This window comes from Amphibalanus amphitrite, unplaced genomic scaffold (genome assembly GCF_019059575.1).
Source record: "Amphibalanus amphitrite isolate SeventyFive unplaced genomic scaffold, NRLGWU_Aamphi_draft 000622F_arrow, whole genome shotgun sequence".
In the NCBI taxonomy this organism is placed as follows: domain Eukaryota; kingdom Metazoa; phylum Arthropoda; class Thecostraca; order Balanomorpha; family Balanidae; genus Amphibalanus; species Amphibalanus amphitrite.
In genome coordinates, this window is record NW_024882116.1 from 295096 (window position 1) to 310977 (window position 15882).

Here is a 15882-nt window from a genome sequence, read left to right on the forward strand (position 1 = left end):
GTTTCGCCGCTAGAGGGGGTGGGGCGTCTTTCCCACCCTGGGCATCTTACCCCACTCTCCCCTACTACGATTTGACGTCCAGCGTTTGATGTAACCTTTTACTTGAGTGTTTTCCACGTCCCCATTCATGGCTGATAGATTTTGCGGCTTCGGTCCTGTGCGCCTGTGCGGTCCCCTGGTGACCATTTGGGGCTCTTCGGGGAGGGGTTGGTGACGTACCCTCGCGGCTCCGCCCCTGGGTCGTTGGAGACAGTCACTCGACTCGGATGAGGCTGCTGACTCTGCGGCGACGGCGGCCGGTGTTCGGTGCTGACTCGGCTGGGATGAGTCGCAGAGAGGGCAGGCATGTGGCGATGACAGCGGACTGTGGTCATTGCGCCACAGTGGCTCATTCGGCCTGTGATGTGCCCTGTCGCTCATCGTGCGGGGTCGTTGAAGACAGTCACCTGTTCGAGATGAGAATGCTGACGCTGCGGCGGCGGCGGCCGACCGGCTCTCTGTCCCGACGGCGCTGACACTGGTGGGGTTGAGGTGCGGGGATGGAAGGCATGTGGCCAGTACGCCACGGTATGATGACTGCTGCTGCTGAGTATGGGGAGGGGAGTATGGCGGGCGGCTGGGTCCCGATCTGAAAAATGTTAAGACGTCCCAAGATGTAGCCTCGCTACATGTCCGTCAGTGGTGCATGTGTCCGCCCGTGGTAAATGTGTCCACCGGCGCGCTGGTAGATGCATCGGCCAGTGAATCAGCGGCCAGTAGTGTCGGTCGACCGTCGGAACCCGCCCTGCCGCCGCTGCGACTCTCATCGATCCGGTCGCGCCGATGGCGGCGCCTCCAAGGTCAGACAGACACAGAATGGCCAGCTTCGCCTCGTCGCCGTCCATTAGCATCATCCTCGCCTATTAGTGTCGAAGCTGTCCTTTGAACAAATTTATAATTTTTACCATGCTACCAACTGATGTGATTTATTCAATTGCGTTGATTAGGTACTAGTTAATTTCTATCAACTGAATAGTCAGGGGAAGGAGGGCCAATTTTGGGCCGAATGACGCAAATTTGGGTAGAGCTTAGCAAAGGATGGTTTCTGGGACAAAAATGACCAGTGAATCCGAATCTGACAGGTGCGCTCCTCTAACTAATGTTGCACCACTTCCAGAGCACGTGCAACTGCGTAGTTCTTTTTTGGAGAATGGTACCTTTTTAATGCATTGCAGTGTAGCGTCGTTGATATTTGAGATATTGTTTTGAGATTTTGTCCCTGTGCTAAAAACACATGGCGTAATTGAAAGCTGAATTGCTATGTTCGGGCAGCCGATGATGTCACCGTGACGTCATTTACCTATAAATGAGTTCAAAAAGTCGTCTTGTCCTTAAAGCATTTAACTTTATTCCCGTCGTATGCAAATCAGAGAAGGGAAAATAATCAAACATGATCTAAAAATCAAGTATTTCTTTATTAGCATGACCTTTCCTTCTTTTCAAAAATATGCTGAGCCAAAATTATATTCTTTTAGCGTTTTCAAATATATCGGCCACAGGCCTTCATCAGTGAAATATCCAAAAGAACACTTTTGCATCTTTTTCTGATTGCCGCATTTTAAAATATCTTTTTAAAGGTCGTTCGTGCTACGTTGCCTGATCCTACCACTATGGACAGACACAGTTCACAAATGTAACATTGGCGATAAATCGCAGCGGTTCCTATATATGCATATCACAATCTGTATCTGTACATGCATCACTGTCTATCAATAACATTGAGCGTGTGGTACCTGGCAAATATCGTTCGAGATAGTGGACATAATCCATACAAAATACAAGAAACTATATACCTACTATCGAGCGGATTTTGAAACAGCTCTGAATTGTTTCCAATCGTAAACTTAAACATATCATAATATAAAAGCAGAAAGAACTTTTTCAGCATAGAATACCTACGTTTCAATGTCTAAGTTCCCTGCCTCTCACTTTCTCTCACTCCCTCGCTTTTTTCCTCTTTCTGGATATCATACAAATGCTCCCACATGCACTTACACCACCAGACATATAACCCCCCCCCCCCCCGGCGCCACACCCCCACACCCACATCTACATACACATCCCTACCGTACATCTATGTACACGCACCTTCCCTCATACACCTATCAATAGTCCAATACGTAGGCTCATAAGATTGGCCAGAAAGTGCTGTTTCTATTCAGTTGCGGACGTCTCTTTTTGATAAACACTGATTCGGCTATTTTACAGTCGGGGTGATCCTTGGCTCTATACAAGACTTGGATGTTTAGGGGAATGCTAGAATTTTGAGGGTGTGACGTATGGTGCTCTAGAAAATGGTCGCCCATGGGGGTTTCTGGCGTACGGTTGGCTGCGTCTCTGATATGCTCGTTGAACCTAAGTCGTAAGGGGCGTTTTGTCTCTCCAATGTAGATGCTTTCCTCTCCTTTCTCCTGGCAAAGTTTGCACGAGATTTTGTACACAATGTTCTTTTGTGAGCAGTCGCCTTTGAATCCAGTGTTGCAAGTATGACATCTTTGTCCGCCCGGGCATTTGGGCTTCGAGAATGAAGAGTGCACTAACATATTCTTAAAGGTAGTGTGCCAGCTTTCCTGGACCGTATGGAGTTATTGGCCCAGATAAGGAGAACCGGATTTTTAGAACTTATCCATACCTTCAAAACTCATGGAAACGTCTTAAATTCTTCAAATTTTGAGTACCTCAGTGCGAAATTCGCCCCGACGGGTTGTCGGTCGTACCCCAACCACATTTCACACCACTATGAACAATAAATGCACACACTGAAATCGCTATTACCGATAGGCTCATCCAATCAAGTTTCGATAAACCCGTTCACCATCATCTCCTGCGGTTCCGAACACGCCTGTTAGGTGGTGCGGTAGACCGCGCCCAAAGCCAGGGCCCCGGTAACGTGAGGTAGCCGAGTCGGGGCAGCGTGCGCTGACCCAAGCCGGGGCTGCGCGTCCTCCCGGTGTCATGTGATAGCCCGGGGCTGCCCGCGGGAATGCGGTAGACCGCGCTCAAAGCCGCGGCCCGGCTTGGGTCAGCGCACGCTGCCCCGACTCGGCTACCTCACGTTACCGGGGCCCTGGCTTTGGGCGCGGCTTCTGCTCATACTTTGTGGTGCGGTGGTGGTGCGTCGGGCCGCGCGCTCTGACTTCGGCCAAGAAAAATGCGTCAGCTGATCATTGTCATTTCTGCCACTTTCATGTGGTGAGATGGGGTCATAACTTTAGAGACGGCTGTTTCATATCAATTATTTTGCATAAAATAATATTTCAAACCATAAATTAATGTTTGACAGCCAAATTAAAGAAACAATACCAATACAGGCTTACAGTTTAAATTCGACATTGTGTTGTCTACGATTAGACAGCTGATAACTCATTCCCGTACGTCGTAACTCTATAATGACCTTTGCTTATTGTCACATGTGCGCCGCATTCGTCATTGTTGCCGACGCCTGTTTGCAGGTCAGCCCACTGCAGTTGTTATACATACATATCGAAAACCGATAAACTTTTAGGCGAAAAAAGCACTATTTTAGGCCCATTTTTGATTTTTTGCGATATTAGGTAAAATCAGAAGCTTCTTATCCTAGGAAAAATAAAATGGGAAATCATTCGAAGGTGGCACACTACCTTTAAAGGGAGATAATGAGCTTCCTTTTTTCTTAAATAAAATTTATACGACATCCATGCTATTTTTACTGTGGTTTCTATAAAATATGAAAATTTCCTAGCACATTTTCGTATGTGAAAAATGATTTTTATTATTGCAAAAAGAAGCAGTACTTGCAGTACTTGCAACACCCACCGAAATGCGCTGCCCTTCTCTATAAAAAAAATCGCAGTGTATGGCGCTTTTGTTTCAAACAGCGACGCTTGGGTTTTTGTTTATGTTACCGTTTGTTTATGTTGTTAGCTTGGTTGTCAGTGTCATGTGTAGGGCGTTGGTTGTAGGTGCATAGTACCCTACAACCAACGTGTGTAGGTACTGTGGCCATTCAAATCAGATGGAACGCAGCTACGAAATTTATGTCATCCGGTACACATGTATTTCGACTCACTGGTATTCTAAGAAAGGTAATGTATTTGTATCAATATATGAAAAGAATCTTTTGACATACTGACTAATGAAATAACTTAAATCAAATTCTTCCGAAAATAAAGAGCAAGACTGTTCTCTCATTCGTTCCTGATTTAAAATGAGAAATGCTGCAACTAAATTATGTATTGTACGGTAGGGGAAGGTGGGGTAAGACGGACCAGCTAAGGTTTGAGGCCGCATATCTTGCTACACTGCTCTCGTAATTCATATTATTTATAGTCTTCGGAATGCTCAATCCTTCCTCTGTTGATATGTGTAAAGACTAAATTTCAAATTAAAGACCTCTAGGTGGTGGATGCTCTTAAAGAGGGACATGTCAAAAATTCAGACAAGAAAAAACGTGGGGTAAGACGGAGCAGTGCCTGCTATCCGTTCATGTGTGTTACACTTCTGCTCTGTACTCTTGTAAGAAAAAGTAACCAGAATGGTAAAATAACAAAATGGGCCTTTATTCCTTACTCATGTGTGATGGAAGTGCAGCTAAAAGCTGGGAACATGTGTGTTGATTGTCGTCTGGCATGAATGCATGCTAACTGAGCACTTGCATGCATGGCTAACATGCAACAAAGGCTCCTTCCTGAAAAATTAGCTTACTTAAACTTGTGTCAATGTTTTGGAAAAGAACTTTCCATATGCAGGGTACAATGGACCACCACAGGGTAAGATGGACCACAGTGGTCCGTCTTGCCCCAAATCTAAATTGTCATTATCATGACGTATATGTCAAATAGCCCAACATTGCAAAAACTTGCCTTTCCTAAAGTGTGACTATAACTAAGTTTATAACTTTGTTCTTCACAGTTAAGTGCAAAATAGAAACTAATCATGCAAGAAAGGCGCCGGAATGGAATCACCCGTAGACCTCTTATATTAGATCGGTTTGACGAAAAACAACATTTTTATCAATAACTCAAAAGCAATGCATCCTAGCAGCATGAGCTCAGGGTGGCCTTTGTTACGAAGGAAAACAAACATAGTGAGTGCATAAAGCAGTAGATACCAGCAGCGGTTCAGCCGGGAGGGCTGGTGGTCCTTCTTGCCCCGCTGGGCCGTCTTACCCCACCTTCCCCTACCTAATAATTAAAAGCATTCGTACACGTCGAAAAAGCAAATGTATAAGAAAACCTTTTATTCACGAATCGACCATAAAGGCAGCAATCAATTAAGATAAAATTTCCAAATCTATATTATGATTTATAAGATGTCTGTGCGTGCGTGATCCGTCATGACTTATGTGTCTTATTGCGCCTGAAAGGCGCCGCGTAGCGACGTGAAATTTGGCATGCCAAATCTGTGGGCGTGGGCGGCCTTTGTATTAAAATTTGGGCGTCATCGGACCAGGGGTGCGCCGTCAGCACGCGCTCGCGTGCGCCATAGGGTTAACACGGGAAACGGTCAAATCGACGATCGGGCGAAAACCGGCCTGCGGCGCCCGCTTCCCGGGCCCAAAACTTGGCGACAGATTGCCGTAGCGAGGTGGGGTTGCCACCACTGGATAGAGGAGAGATGGAACTAGCGTATTGATATGGTTTCATAGTATAGCACGCGCCACGTGCAAGACAGGACCGCCGGTTGTGAAAATGACCGATTTTGTGCATTGTGGCGGGAAAATCGATGCCGCTGGAAAACGGCTTGACGGAATGAAATCGGTGTGGTGCCATTTTGCAGGCAAATGTACGTGTAATCAGAGGATAGCAGATAAAAAGTGATGGTACGTACCATTTCCTTAATAACGAAAAATTAATTTGAAAATTTGATTCGCCCGGAGCGCAATGTCCTTTACAACATCAAAACGTATTGAAAGCGCTGACCAACGGCTATGAAACCTACATATTCGGAAAGAGCATTCTTTTCTGACCAATATCCACCCAAAATATTATCGAAAAGTCAATAAACTTTTGTGAAAATGTTTCAAACAGACGACCGTGTTTTGTTAACGTTACAGGTATTTTTCGACGAAATCGAATCGGTGGCTTCGGCAGGCAGGCCATTCAACTTTTGACAATAGCTATCAAAGCATGGGCTGCAATGCACCGCCCGCCAAGGGGAATTCCAAACACTGAAAATAAGCGCCTACCAGTAAACAGCACATTATTGTACTAGGAATAACTCAGCTGCTACTGGGCCGATTGCGCTGAAACTTGGACTGTGGGTAGAGGGGGCACTCACCTGGCGATGTATGGTCATTTGTGACAGGTAGGGTTGATCGACTGCACGTGCACACGTGAGGGGTCCGCTTCTACATCTCAAAAACGGCTGGGCCGATTTCGCTCAAATTTTGTACACCGTTAGGAACAATTTAGAAGGGTGGCTGGCACAAGTCATCTGGAGTCTCAGTTAGCGCGTGCGCACGTGCAGTGGGCCAGCTTTATATCTCAAGAACGGCTGAGCCGATTGCGCTCAAATTTGGTACGTTACTTTAATCGAGTATGAGAAGGGTAACTATGTGTAGGTTATGAGTAAGGTAGGGTATGGGTAGGTTAGGGTAGGGTGGGGTGGGTTTGAGTTCGATAAAGGCAAACCATGAGAAAGGCTCTAACAACCCGCAACCAGCACCAGCGTACCATACCGTTCAAACCAATATCCAAGTCCGCCAAAATAAGACAAATAAAAATCACAAGTTCCCACACCCAAACTAATGCCCCATCAAATGCATCTATCAAAACGCACAGTTATAGCGCAAAACATGCCATCTAGTCTTACTTAATAAATTATAAGTTGTCATCATCGCTGTGTCATGCCTTATGTGTCTTAAAGCGCCGGAACGGCGCCGCGTATCGACGTGAAATTTACTGGGCACAAACTTTGGGTGGGGCGGACCATCGTATCAAAAGATGGGCGCAATAGGACCAGGGATGCGCCGTCGGCACGTGCAAAAGGGCGCTTCCATAGGGATAACACGGGGCTGGCTGACATGCCGATCGGACGAAAATTGGGCCTGCAGCGCTCCTTTCTCGAGCTTATTACTCGGCGAAACGAGGTGGCAGAGACATGCGGTTGCCACCAATGGATAGAGGAGATATGGAACTAGCGTATTGACATGGTTTCATAGTATAGCACGCGTCACGTGCAAGGCAATACCTCCGGTTGTGAAAAAATGACCGATTTCGTGCATTACGGGAAGAAAATCGGTGCCGCTGGAAAACAGTTTGACGGAATGAAATCGGTGTGGTACCACTTTGCAGGTAAATGTACGTGCAATCAGAGGAAAGGAAATAAAAAGTGATGAACCGTACCATTTCCTTAATAATGAAATATTTATTTGAAAATTTAATTCGCGTGGAGCGTGGTGTACTTTACAACATCAAAACGTATTGAAAAAGCTTATAAATGGTTATGAAACCTACATATTCGGAAAGAGCATTCTTTTCTGACCAATATCCACCCAAAATATTATCAAACAGTCAATAAACTTTTCGAAAAATGACTCAAGCATACGACCCTGTTTTGTTAACGTTACAGGTATTTTTCGACGAAATCCGATCGATGGCTTATGGCCGGCAGGTCATATAACTTTTGACAATAGCTATCAAACCATGGGCTGCAATGCACCACCCGCAAAGGGGAATTTCAAACACTGAAAATAAACGCCTACCAGTAAACAGCACATGATTGTACTAGGAATAACTCAGCTACTATTGGGCCGATTGCGCTGAAATTTGGACTGTGGGTGGAGGGGGCGCTAACCTGAAGATGCATGGTCATTTGTAACAGGTAGGGTGGATCGATTGCACGTGCGCACGTGAGGGGTCCGCTTCTACATCTAGAGAACGGCTGGGCCGATTTCGCTCAAATTTTGTTCACTGTTGGGGACAATTCAGAAAGGTGGCTGGCACAAGTCATCTGGAGTCTCAGCTAGCGCGTGCGCACGTGCAGCGGGCCAGTTTTATATCTCAAGACCGGCTGCATCGCATGCATCACCATCATACTTTACAGTTCAATTAAAAGCAGTTACCCAGCTCTTCACAAATAATACCAATAAAAATGCAAGTTTCTACACCCAACTAATGCATCCGTTAATCATACATATCAAAACATACAGTTATCGCGTAAACCTGTATTCTAGTCTTATTACTTAATAAATTTCAAGTTGTCTCTGCGTCTGTCAGCCTCATGTGTCTTCTTGCGCCGGAACGGCGCCGCGTAGCGACGTGAAATTTGGTGACCACAAACTTTGGGTGGGGCGGACCATCGTATCAAAAGATGGGCGCAATCGGACCAGGGGTGCGGCGTCAGCGCGTGAATCTCTGCCCCAGGCTGGGCGAGGCCGGCGCCGAGCAGAGAGCACGCGCGGTAGGCTCAGTTGTTCGCTTAAAAAAACTGAGTGAAAAGCATCAGAGCCGGCAGGTCATTGACCTTTGACAACGAAGGCCGACACAAGGCACCACTCGCCAAGAGGATTCGCCAGTAATAAATACAATTAATTTGTTTTCGCAATATCTCAGCCGTTTCTGGGCCGATTTAGCTGAAACTTGGACTGTCGGTGGTAGTGTAGGGTAGGGTAGGGTAGGGTAGGGTAGGGTAGGGTAGGGTAGGGGTAGGGTAGGGTAGGGTAGGGGTAGGGTAGGGTAGGGTAGGGGTAGGTTAGGGTAGAGTAGGGTAGGGTAGGGTAGGTTAGGGTAATGTAGGGTAGGGGTAGGGTAGGATAGGGGTAAGGTAGGGTAGGGTAGTGTAGGTTAGGGTAGTGTAGGGGTAGCGGTAGGGTAGGGTATGGTAGGGTATGGTAGGGTAGGGTATGGTAGGGTAGGGGTAGGGTGGGGGTAGGGGTAGGGTAGGGGTAGGGTAGGGCAGGGTGGGGTAGGGGTAGGGTAGGGTAGGGTAGGGTAGGGTAGGTTAGGATAGTGTAAGGGTAGGGTAGGGGTAGGGTAGGGGTAGGGGTAGGGTAGGGTAGGGAAGGGTATGGTAGGGTAGGGCAGGGTAGGGTAGGGGTGGGGTAGGGTAGGGTAGGGGTAGGGGTAGGGTAGGGTAGGGGTAAGGTAGGGTAGAGTAGGGTAGGTTAGGGTAGTGTAGGGGTAGGGGTATAGGGTAGGGTAGGGTAGGGTATGGTAGGGTAGGGTAGGGTAGGGGTAGGGTAGGGTAGGGTAGGGTAGGGGTAGGGTAGGATAGGGTAGGGTAGGGCAGGGTAGGGTAGGGGTAGGGTAGGGTAGGGTAGGGTAGGGTAGGGTATGGTATGGTATGGTAGGGTAGGTTAGGGTAGTGTAAGGGTAGGGTATGGTAGGGTAGGGTAGGGTAGGGTTGAATTGAGTAACATCCTAACTTACAAAGGGCTCGAACAACTCGCATGCATCACCATCATACTTTACAGTTCAATTAAAAGCAGTTACCCAGTTCTTCACAAATAATACCAATAAAAATGCAAGTTTCTACACTACACCCAAACTAATGCATCCGTTAATCATACATATCAAAATCTTACTTAATAAATTTCAAGTTGTCTGTCTGTCCGTCAGCCTTATGTGTCTTAAAGCGCCGGAACGGCGCCGCGTAGCGACGTGAAATTTGGTGACCACAAACTTTGGGTGGGGCGGACCATCGTATCAAAAGATGGGCGCAATCGGACCAGGGGTGCGGCGTCAGCGCGTGCATCTCTTCCCCAGGCTGGGCGCGGCCGGCGCTGAGCAGAGAGCACGCGCTTTAGGCTCAGTTGTTCGTTTAAAAAACTGAGTGAAAAGCATCAGAGCCGGGAGGTCGTTGACCTTTGACAACGAAGGCCGACACAAGGCACCGCTCGCTAAGAAGATTCGCCAGTAAATACAATTAATTTGTTTTTGCAATATCTCAGCCGTTTCTGGGCCGATTTAGCTGAAACTTGGACTGCCGGTGGTAGTGTAAGAATCTTGGGTGGTAATGTAGAGTAGGGTAGGGTAGGGTAGGGTAGGGTAGGGTACGGTAGGGTAGGGGTAGGGTAGGGTAGGGTAGTGTAGAGTTAGGGGTAGGGTAGTGTAGGGGTAGTGTAGGGTAGGGCAGGGTAGGGTAGGTTAGGGTATAGTGTAGGGGTAGGGGTAGGGTAGGGTAGGGTAGGGTAGGGTAGTGTAAGGGTAGGGTAGGGTAGGGTAGGATATGGTAGGGTAAGGTAGGGTAGGGATAGGGACTAGGGATAGGGTTGGGTAGGGTAGGGTAGGGTAGGGTAGGGTAGGGGTAGGGTAGGGTAGGGTAGGGTAGTGTAAGGGTAGGGAAGGGTAGGGTAGGATAGGATAGGGTAGGGGTAGGGTAGGGTAGGGTTGGGTAGGGTAGGGTAGGGTAGGGTAGGGTAGGGTAGGGTAGGGTAGGGTAGGGTAGGGTAGGGTAGTGTAAGGGTAGGGTAGGGTAGTGTAAGGGTAGGGTAGGGTAGGGTAGGGTTGAATTGAGTAACATCCTAACTTACAAAGGGCTCGAACAACTCGCATGCATCACCATCATGCTTTACAGTTCAATTAAAAACAGTTACCCAGTTCTACACAAATAATACCAATAAAAATGCAAGTTTCTACACTCAAACTAATGCATCCGTTAACCCTCGCCGGACCTATTGGTTTTCTACATACGCGCCGGCCGAGGGGGGGGGGGGGCGGGTACGACCCCCCCTCGCCGTTTCGCCCCTGGTGGAGCTAGCGCGTCGCGGAAAAAACGAGCGTGTGCGCCGTTACGAGACGCAGAGATTGGTACCCGATTTTAAGGTCCTAGGTCAACCGGTGACCTCTGAGGTCAGGTCAAGTGCCCCAAGGTACGGTTCAGTTTTTGGTGAATAACTTCGCAAAAAACGGCCGCAGAGCGCCGATTTTGGCAGCATCGTGTTTGTCTCGCTCAGGCGCGTCGAATGATATACTTTTTGTCCGGGTCAGGTCAACTTGGGGTGTTGACCTCAGGTCAAGGTCAGGTCAACACCCCCAGGTCACGAAGTTGGTCGAAAGAGGTCATGTCGCATATCATTCGATTCGGCAGGTCTTCCTGAGTCCATTGGTGGCTTTCCCGACTCGCTAGCTCAATTTGATCAAAAGTTATTGACGAAAAACTAATATGACCTTGATGACGTCATAAATGACGTCACGCAAGGTCAACATTGCAAAAGTGACGCATCTAACCTTGCAAGGAGTGCATCAAATCACGATTCTGTGTGCTTGAGATAGTTGGAGATCGTTCCCGGCGCCAGAATAGCAGTTTGAATTTTTCCCCATTGACTTATAATGGTGAGGTCACGAAAATGACCTGACCTCATATGACCTTTAGGAAAAATCCGAGATATACAAATTGTGGGACTCATAATGGATACTAGATCCTGCAAGTTTCATTTCCCTGTGACATCTCCTCTGGCAGTGAGGGCGTTGCGAAGTTGCGACATCTGAAGACCGTGCAGAGGTTCACTTATGACGTCATAGGTCAGTGACCTGACCTGACCCAAAAATGCGGTTGGTGTCAAAAGATCCGGCTTGGATCAAAGGTCAGGTATGCCAAGTTTCAGCTCTCTATCGCCAGCGTGTTCGGAGCTATCGCGAAAAAAACCCTATGGGGGGGCGGCACCCGCCCCCCCCCCTCGGCCGGCGAGGGTTAATCATACATATCAAAACATACAGTTATCGCGTAAACCTGTAGTCTAGTCTATATTATAAATTATAAGATGTCTGTACGACCGTGCCTGCGTCTGTCAGGACTTATGTGTCTTATTGCGCCGAAACGGCGCCGCGTAGCGGCGTGAAATTTGGCATGCCGAATCTGTGGGCGTGGGCGGCCTTTGTATCAAAATTTGGGCGTGATCGGGCCGGGGGCGCGCCGTCAGCACGCGCTCGCGTGCGCCATAGGGTTAACACGGGAAACGGTCAAATCGAAGATCGGGCGAAAACCGGCCTGCGGCGCCCACTTCCCGGGCCCAAAACTCGGCGACGGATTACCGTAGCGAGGTGGGGTTGCCACCGCTGGATAGAAGAGAGATGGGCCTAGCGTATTGATATGGTTTCATAGTATAGCACGCGCCACGTGCAAGACAGCACCCCGGTTGTTAAAAAATGACCGATTTCATGCATTGTGGGAAGAAAACCGATGCCGCTGGAAAACGGCTTGACGGAATGAAATCGGTGTTTTATCATTTTGCAGACAAATGTACGTGTACTAATAGGAAAGCAAATAAAAACTGCTGATCCGTACCATTTCTTTAATAATGAAAAATTAATTTGAAAATTTGATTTGCACGGAGCGCGATGTCCTTTACAACACCAAAACGTATTGAAAACGATGATCAATCGTTATGAAACCTACATATTCGGAAAGAGCATTCATTTCTGACCAATATCCACCCAAAATATTATCGAAAAGTCAATAAACTTTTGTGAAAATGACTCAAGTATGCGACCGTGTTTTGATAACGTTACGCGTATTTTCCGACGAAATCGGATCGGTGGCTTCGGCAGGCAGGCCCAGGCAGGCCATTGAACCGTTGACAACAAACGGTAGCGGAAGGCACCTCTCGCCATGGGAATTCGCCAGTAAATAAAACCAGTAAAACGCCTTTTGGGCGAAGAACGAGCGAGCGAGATAGTGAGCCCTGCACGTGCGGAAGGGCGAGAGGGTGCTTCCAACGGGCTTGTGCAAAGCATCCTTCTAACCGGTCGCTAGCGGTGTGCCAAATTTGAACGCAATCGGCCCAGCCGTTCCTGAGATCTGGAAGCGGCATTCTGCACGTGCGCACGTGCAAACGGGGTCCAAAATGACTTTTGCACGGCACCCTACTAACTGGTCCCCAACCGTGTACCAAATTTGAGCGCAATCGGCCCAGCCGTTCTCGAGATCTGGAAACGCCCCCTGCACGTGCGCACGTGCAGTAGCACCCTAACCGCAACACATGGGAATGCATTGCCTGGTGGGTGCCTACCTGTATGCCAAGTTTCAGCGAAATCGCCCCAGTAATTACCGAGCTACTGAAATGGGAACAAATTTGGCACCTCTTATTGTTGTATTTTGCACGTGCAGTGGGGGTCACTCACATAGATGAAGAGTATCCGACCTTTGGTAGAAGGGATGCAGCTACCCTATAAAAATGACCGCAAGACAATCGCTCAAGCCGCTGCTGAGATATGGGCCTCTCAAAATCATTACTTTTGTGCAAAACTGCTTGAACACCCTTGACTTTTCACGTGGCACGTGCCACGGCGGTCACTGAGATGTATCAAAAGTAGTCAATTACGGGGTAGAAGGGATGGGGCTACCCAACAAAAAAGACCGCAGGCCAATCGGTCCAGCGGTTGCTGAGATATAAGCCTCTCAAAAGCGTTACAGGCCGGGCGGGGCCGGGCCGGGCCGGGCCGCTCATACTGAGATTTTTCCGTTATATTGAAAAGACTCACTTCGCTCGCTGCGCTCGCTCGCTCGTAATAAATTTATTCTTGCAATAACTCAGCCGCTACCGGGCCGATTGTGCTGAATTTTGGGACTGTCAACGGGCACGTATCGAACGACACATTACCATATGTAGGGTGCTAAATGCTAATGCACGTGCACACCTGGAAAGGAGCAGTTTCCTTTCTCAAGAACGGCTGGGCCAATTTCTCTCAAACTTGGTACACACTACAGAAATCGTAAAATCAATTAAATACCATACAGTTATCGCGCAAACATGGCCATCTAGTCTATATTATGATTTATAAGTTGTCCGTGCGACTGTCATGCCTTATGTGTCTTATTGCGCCTGAAAGGCGCCGCGTATCGACGTGAAATTTGGCATGCCAAATCTGTGGGCGTGGGCGGCCTTTGTATTAAAATTTGGGCGTGATCGGATCAGGGGTGCGCCGTCGGCACGCGCTCGCGTGCGCCATAGGGTTAACACGGGAAACGGTCAAAACGAACATCGGACGAAAACCGGCCTGCGGCGCCTGCTTCCCGGATGTATAAGTCGGCAACGGGTGGGCGCAGCGAGAAGCGGTTTTCACCACTGGATAGAGGAGAGATGGAACTAGCGTATAGATATGGTTTCATAGCATAGCACGCGCCACGTGCAAGACAGCACCCCCGGTTGTGAAAAAATGACCGATTTCGTGCATTGTGACGGGAAAATCGATGCCGCTGGAAAACGGCTTGACGGAATGAAATCGGTGTTGTAGCATTTTGCAGACAAATGTACGTGTAATGATTGGAAAACAAATAAAAAGTGATGATCCGCAGCATTTCCTTAAAAATGAAAAATTAATTTGAAAATTTGATTCGCGCGGAGCGTGATGTCCTTTACAACATCCAAACGTATTGAAAACGCTGATCAATCGCTATGAAACCTACATATTCGGAAAGAGCATTCTTTTCTGACCAATATCCACCCAAAATATTATCGCAAAGTCAATAAACCTTTGTGAAAATGACTCAAGCATGCGATCGTGTTTTGATAACGTTACGCGTATTTTCCGACGAAATCGGATCAGTGGCCTCGGCAGGCAGGCCCAGGCAGGCCATTGAACCTTTGACAACAAACGGTAGCGGAAGGCACCTCTCGCCAGGGGAATTCGCCAGTAAATAAAATAAATTTATTCTTGCAATAACTCAGCCGCTACCGGGCCGATTGTGCTGAATTTTGGGACTGTCAACGGGCACATATCGAACGACACATTACCATATGTAGGGTGCTAAATGCTAATGCACGTGCACACCTGGAAAGGAGCAGTTTCCTATCTCAAGAACGGCTGGGCCAATTTCTCTCAAACTTGGTACACACTACAGAACCCGTAAAATCAATTAAATACCATACAGTTATCGCGCAAACATGGCCATCTAGTCTATATTATGAATTATAAGTCGTCCGTACGTTCTCCATCCGACTGTCATGCCTTATGTGTCTTATTGCGCCTGAAAGGCGCCGCGTATCGGCGTGAAATTTGGCATGTCGAATCTGTGGGCGTGGGCGGCCTTTGTATTAAAATTTGGGCGTGATCGGACCAAGGGTGCGCCGTCGGCACGTGCAAAAGGGCGCTCCCATAGGGATAGCATGGTGTCGGCGAGAGCGGCGGTCGGCCGAAAATCGGGCCGACACGGCTCGCTTTCCGGCTTGATATCTCGGCAACGGGTGATTGCAGCGAGAAGCGGTTTACACCACTCGATAGAGGAGAGATGGGCCTAGCGTATTGACATGGTTTCATAGTATAGCACGCGCCACGTGCAAGACAGCACCCCCGGTTGTGAAAAAATGACCGATTTCGTGCATTGTGGGAAGAAAATCGATGCCGCTGGAAAACGGCTTGACGGAATGAAATCGGTGTTGTATCATTTTACAAACAAATGTACGTGTTATGATAGGAAAGCAAATAAAAAGTGATGATCCTTACCATTTCTTTAATAATGAAAGATTTATTTGAAAGTTTAATTTGCGCGGAGCGCGGTGTCCTTTACAACATCAAAACGTATTGAAAACGCTGATCAATGGCCATGAAACCTACATATTCGGAAAGAGCATTCTTTTCTGACCAATATCCACCCAAAATATTATCGAAAAGTCAATAAACTTTTGTGAAAATGACTCAAACATACGACCGTGTTTTGTTAACGTTACAGGTATTTTTCGACAAAATCCGATCGATGGCTTATGGCCGGCAGGTCATACAACTTTTCACAATAGCTATCAAAGCATGGGCTGCAATGCACCACCCGCCAAGGGGAATTCCAAACACTGAAAATAAGCGCCTACCAATAAACAGCACATTATTGTACTAGGAATAACTCAGCTACTACCAGGCCGATTGCGCTGAAACTTGGACTGTGGGTGGAGGGGGCATTAACCTGGCGATGTATGGTCATTTGTGACAG

The 15882-nt window shown here is 47.8% G+C and overlaps 1 protein-coding gene across 1 annotated transcript in view; it reads left to right on the forward strand.

The window, feature by feature from the left end:
* The first annotated feature begins 734 nt into the window (after positions 1-734).
* LOC122363475 (leukocyte antigen CD37-like) overlaps positions 735-15882 on the forward strand; it is a 67224-nt gene continuing 52076 nt past the window's right edge. Inside the window, exon 1 of the mRNA XM_043332767.1 lies at positions 735-839. The gene's annotated coding sequence lies outside the window, so the exon portion shown is untranslated. The remainder of the gene's footprint in view (positions 840-15882) is intronic.